Raw genomic sequence first — 6361 nt, 5'->3', positions numbered from 1 at the left:
GAAGGCTCATTTGCAGAGACGGTGAAAGGGTGGCAGTCGGGGTGGTTCTATATCACCGAGCTGCGTGACGCCAACTGGGTGGCGGCCCCCGAATTCCGATCCGGAATCCCGATGCGGCTCACCTCCTAGTAAGAGAGGGGCCTAACCTGGGGTCCCTCAGACGAGATGACTGGGCTCTAGACGTGCGTCCAGAACATGATAGATAGGAAGATCAAGCTTGTCAATGTGGTCCAGGTCATGCTCATTCGTAGGGTCCTTCCGTGCCAACGCCGGACTTGCTATCTGTGGGAGTGCGATTCGGCCAAGCACCTGACCCTACTAGAGCTCTTCGGCACGACACACGAAGAAATCTGGAAAGTGCTCTTCAAGGCCGGCGAGACGCCACCGCCCACGACCGAAGATCGCGGGCTTAGCATAAAACGCCAGTCTAACCCGGTAAGTTCTTTTAATGTTTTCAAGGCGTACCCTTTAGTAGCATATTTTGAGAAAAAGCCTAAGCTTCCTACCCATGTTTTCAGGCCTAGATCAAGATAGGGGAGTGGATTAACTGTCTGGCTCCGCTGCCTGAAGACCAAGAATTCCCATTACTGATGAAAATGCTTTTTCCAGCACCTTATGAGGTGCCAGAGAAGACGGCCAAGAAAGCGGCCAGAGGGGACAAGAAGGGCCCTCGCCAAAAAGGCGCTCCGGACGTGATGTCGGAAGATGAGACTTCCTCTTCGTCCGCTGACGATGACGACGAAGAGGAAGAAGAAAGCGACTCCCCACCTGAAGTTGGGAGGAAGAAGAGAGCGGCCCCCACAAATCTGTAGGCGAAAGCGCCTAAGAGGGTTAGAGGCTCCATCACGGATAACTCCGTTTGGGATGTTGATAGCAGTCCGGAGCGACCTCGCCGGACCAAGCCCGGGCCGCCTCGTAAGTTCCAGAATCCTAAAACGCCTGGCCTTCCCAGTTTGTAATATTGATATACCTTAAACATTGTTATTGCAATCCAGCACACGATGGCTCCCCGCGATCCACGATAGAGGGGTCGCTAGACTCAAAGGAGATGGCTAGCATGTCTCCGCCACCTGCTCATTCCGTGGTGCCCCAGGACGATTCCTCAGTCGCCAGACGCATGGGGGAAAAAGCCCCTATCTGGACCAGTGACGGGGGCCGATTTCCCTTCGGACCTGAGCCGGATACCATTTCGGAGATCTATGCGGCTGCGGAGTCCAGTGAACGGCATTCCCCAAAAGGAGGGAATGTGCCTGTTCCGCGGTGATCTCTATCCAACCAGAGGCACCGGATAATCTGCTGGAGGCGCTACGAGGCGCCTCTATTGTGGATGAACACCGCGCCGTTATGGGCACGGTAATAGAGAAGGTCCAGTTCGTAAAAAGTGTTCTGACCGAAGCATGCACTAGCCTTCTATCGGGCTTTGAGGTAAGTAATGCCTTTGTAGGAAGAATATCACAGTATACACGGTAGACCCTTATGCTCTGTTTTGGTGTTCGGGAAGAAAAAGCCGAATAAAGGATCGAGAAAAAATATCGCAGGAGTCTAACATAAGTTGTCTATGTGAATAAGCAAGTATCACTGCAGGCTGCCACCTCTCATGCTGCGGAGGTCTCCGGACTGAAGCGGAAACTGGAGCGGGCTGAGGAAGAGCTCGGCCTCGTGAAGAAGCAGCTGGAGGAGAGCCAAGGGATGCAGTAACCTGCGGGTGCATTTTAAGAAAAAATGAATAGTCCGTCCGGACTGAGGTGTCATAAACTTTATTTGGGGCCACGGCTGAGGTGGCAGCCCTCAAGAAGGCGTTAGCCGAGGTCGAGGACAAAGAGGCCAAGGAACGCGCCGTGCGCGAGAAGCACGAGGCCCAGGTTGGCGAGCTGCAGCAACAGCTTCAGGCGCGATCGAGAGCTTTGAGTCCTTGGAGCGCGATTGTAAGGCGCAAGAGTCTGAACTGGCGAAGGCCCGCCAGAGTGCACAGGATGCGCGAGCCGAAGCCCAGAACGCCCTCCAGGAAATTCAGGCGATCAAGGAGATTGCGGCAGGTAATTCTTTCACCATGCAAAGCAAGTATGTAGAAGAAACGTTCCTTGTACTTATCCGAATTTGGGTTTTCCAGGGGCGTTTACGGATCTGCCGCGTAGTATATCAGATGCTGCCGAGCATTATAGAGCCGTAGAAGGGACATCTATGGAGAAGCTATTCTGGTCCCAATATCTTGGACCCGAACATCCGTTGCCCTTCAGCGACCAGCTAAAGCAGTTGGTCGAGCTGCACAGGTCGGCAGAGCTAGCCATGAAGGATCTAATAGTCCGGTTGTGGCCTGCCGAGCCTATACCTAGCAGCTACTTCGGACTTGTTAAACGGCTTGTAAGTGCCTATCCGCGGCTCGAAGCCGTGAAGCGGTCGGTCTGTATTGAAGGTGCGTGTATGGCATTTGCCCGCGTCAAGACGCATTGGGCAAAGCTGGATGCCAAGAAGCTAATGACCGAGGGGCCGCCGGAGGACAAGGAGCATCATCGACCCGAGCTCTATTTTGATGCTGTCCTGGAGGGGTCCTGCCTTGTGGCAGAGCAGTGTTCGAAGGATGTCATATTCCCATGAGAACATTTGTATTATCTTGTCCTGTAATATGGAACAATGATGTTATGTATTATAATGCTTGTGATTTATATTTTTGCCTCCTGTGCGACCGTTTATGAAATCTGAGGGTTGACCAGTCGTCGGCTTCTGCCCCCATGTAGATAGTACGAGGGTGTTCTGGATAAATCTAAACAACGAGGTCCTTAAAGGAGGTGTTAAGCGCAACGAACAAGGCAATCAGACTATGCGGCCTTTACCGCCCTCACTTAGCCATAGGAGTTTGACAATTAAGAAAGTGGGCGAAGCCCCTGGTATTTGGAAGGCCGAACTAGGGGCATTGTACACACCTAATCGGAGGAATCGATTCTTCACAAGAAGCGGAAAAAAATCTCTAACGATTTGGAACCTCTCGAACAGCTGATCAGCTCTCGCCGCATCATGACAGTCAGTTTTTGGCTTTCTCTATTGAGGTGCTCGTCCGGAAGAACCGGGACACAATCACAATAGTTCTCCCTTTACTACCCTAGCCGATATAGCGGAACGTAAGGTAGTAAGCATAGGAGCCGGGCAACCCAACTATTGACCAAAGACATGATTCGGACCCGATGCATATAATGCTATACGTTCGGGGTGCCGAACTATACTGGAAAAGTTTTCAGACTTTTATTACCATAATGCGGGGTGTAATGAAGCCCCTGGCGCCATAATACGTACCATGGTGTACATGTGCAATAAGTAATATATACAAAGGAAACGAAAGAGGAAAATTAAGTAATAAGTTGACGCCACCATTTATTCACCATTGTGATGTAATTAGTACATCGAGGCGTACTTTGTGCAAGTAATTCGATAAGCAAGTAAAGCTATTTAACATGCTGCAACCAAGGGCGAGCTGCGTGCGGGTATGTAAAACAAGTATGGCAATCATTTAATAGAGACCACTTGGGGATTTTCTTGTATTCCAGCACACCTTGCCTCCATGGTGTGTTCTGCAAACGGGTGGTCCGCATAGACCTTGAAAAGAGAAAAAAACCATAATGAAAAGAAAAAATAAAGGGGTGCGAATCCCAGGGTCGGTCAAGCCGCACTGTGGATCACCAGCGAGTTATGCCTCCATCAGTACCCATGGGGTTTTGAGTGCGTAGTTATGTACACGTGGTACGGATGCCCTTTCCTCATTGGGGCTGGGACGGAGGCCGAATTTACTAATTCAGCTCTTGACGAACCGAGCTGCCCTATTGCAGTGTAGTCCGGCCCTTCTTAATGATGTCCATGGGCTCAGCAGCCCGATTATGGTGCCGCTTGAGAAGGCCGCTCTGTACTTCTACTGCTAGGGCTGCGGTATGCTCCTCTATACGGAGGGAACATTCTGTGTTTCCATTTACTGTAATGATGCCGTATGGACCGGGCATCTTGAGCTTGAGATAAGCATAATGTGTCACCGTGTTGAATCTAGCAGACGCAGTTTGTTCGAGCAGTGCATGGTAGCCGCTGCGTAGGGGACGATATTGAAGATTAGCTCTTCCCTTCGGAAGTTATCCGGGGAACCGAAGACCACCTCCAGCATGATAGAGCCCGTACAACGGGCCTCTACGCCTGGTATAAATCCTTGAAAGGTAGTTATTGTGGGCTTGATTCATGAGGGATTAATGCCCATTTTGCATACTGTATCCTGATAGAGCAGGTTGAGGCTGCTACCACCGTCCATTAGGACTCGTGTCATGTGAAATCCGTCGATGATTTGGTCAAGTACCAATGCGGCTGAACCGCCATGACGGATGCTAGTTGGATGATCACGACGATCAAAGGTGATTGGGAATGACGACCGTGGGTTGAATTTTGGGGCGACTGGCTCTACCGCATAAACGTCCCTGAGTGCGTGCTTGCGCTCCCTTTTAGGGATGTGTGTAGCATATATCATGTTCACCATTTTGACTTGAGGCAGGAATTTCTTCTGCCCCCCAGTGTTCGGCTGCCGGGGCTCCTTGTCTTCGTTCTAGCTCTGTGATTCCCCTTGTTTCCGCTATTTACCTTGCTGGCTTGCTTAAAGACCCAGCAACTCTGTTAGTATGGTTGGCTGGTTTGTCTGGGGTGCCATGTATCTGGCACAGACGATCGAGTATGCGGTCCAAGCTGGATGGTCCTCCGCCGTTCCTTTTATAGGGCTTCTTTCGTTGGCCTGACTTGGAGTCACTGAATCTGGCGTGAACTGTAGTGTCATCGGTGTTATTGCCATTGCTTCGGCGTTTGTGTCTGTTGCGCTGGAGCTTGCTGGTGCTGTTTTTGGCCTCGGAGGGGCCTGCTTCGTTGGCTGTGTTTGTACTACGAGCCAGCCAACAATCCTCTCCCGCGCAAAAGCGGGTCCTAAGTGCCGCGAGGGCTGCCATGGACCTCCACTTTTCTTGGCCGAGGTCGCGGGCGAGCCATTCGTCATGGATGCTATGCTTAAAGGCCGCTAGGGCTTCGGCATCCGGACAGTCGACGATCTGGTTCTTTTTGGTTAGGAACCTAGTCCAGAATTTTCTGGCGGACTCTCCAGGTTGTTGAACTATGTGACTTAAGTCATCAGCGTCAAATGGCCGGACATAAGTGCCTCGGAAGTTGTCAAGGGAGGCTTCTTCCAACTCCTCCCAGCTGCCGATGGAGTTTTTGGCGAGGCTATTTAGCCAGTGTCGGGCTGGCCCTTTGAGATTTAGTGGGAGGTATTTGATGGCGTGGAGGTCGTCTCCACGGGCCATGTGGATGTGGAGAATAAAGTCCTCAATCCATACTATGGGATCGGTTGTTCCATCGTATGATTCAATACTGACGGGCTTGAACCCCTCGGGGAATTCGTGACCCAGCACCTCATTTGTGAAGCAGAGAGGGTGTGCGGCGCCTCTATATCGGGCCGCGTCACGGCGCACCTCCAATGAAGTCCGTCTGCGGTTATCGGCCTGGGTGTGACTAGGTTTGTCACGTCCGAATAGGTAGCCGTCATCCCAAGTTGGGAAGCGTCCTCGCGATCCATAAATTGATCTGGGGTGTTCTGTTCTACTGTCTAGATCCTACCGAAGGTCGTATGTATGGTCCCAAGCTGTTCTATCCCTGTTTTTGCCAGGCGGTGGGCCGGGCTGTTGTTCGGCCTGAGTTGTCGTTTTATCCCGACCTTGGGGTGGTCGGTCCACCGGACTATCCCGACCACGTGGTGGTTGGTCCACATTGCGTGAGGGGGGTACGAGATCTGGTGCCTCCTCATCGAACTGAGGTAGCAGTCTGTGCTTTGGGTAACTCTTGGCTGGACGCTTGAGGCCGTTTTCTTCGGCTGCCAGGACATCGGTGCATCTGTCAATGAGTAGGTCTTGATTGACTTCGAGCTGTTGCTGCTTTTTCTTCAGGCTTCTTGCAGTAGCTATTAGCTAGCGCTTGAAGCGCTCCTGCTCGAGGGGTACCTTGGGAACGATGAAGTCCTCATTGCCGAGGCTCTCATCATCCTCGGAGACTGGACGATAACTACCATCATCTGGGTCATTGGGCATGGCCTGTTTATCAGGGTTATCTTGCCCGTTGTCATATTCCTCCTGTTCGGATGCAGCCTTGACAGGGTTTTCATTGTTTTCGGCGTCGCCTGGAGTACTTTTTTCTCCGGTGCCAGTGTTGTCATCATTTGAGCGACGAGGCTTAGAGCGGCGTTTAGGGAGCCGGCGCTTGGACTGTGTCTTAGGAGGTTTATTCGCAACTGGATCTCCTTTGTCATCGTCGCTAGCTTTTGTAGGTGTGTCGACCATGTACACATCATACCAATAGG

The 6361-nt window shown here is 51.7% G+C and overlaps 1 pseudogene; it reads right to left on the bottom strand.

The window, feature by feature from the left end:
• Positions 1–1799: 1799 nt before the first annotated feature.
• Positions 1800–6092, bottom strand: LOC147979667 (uncharacterized; annotated as a pseudogene).
• Between the last annotated feature and the right edge of the window lie 269 nt (positions 6093–6361).

Source organism: Triticum urartu, chromosome 3A, assembly GCF_056163025.1.
Source record: "Triticum urartu cultivar PI428250 chromosome 3A, HENAU_Tu73, whole genome shotgun sequence".
NCBI classification, from domain to species: domain Eukaryota; kingdom Viridiplantae; phylum Streptophyta; class Magnoliopsida; order Poales; family Poaceae; genus Triticum; species Triticum urartu.
This window is presented reverse-complemented; position numbering and strand designations above follow the sequence as displayed.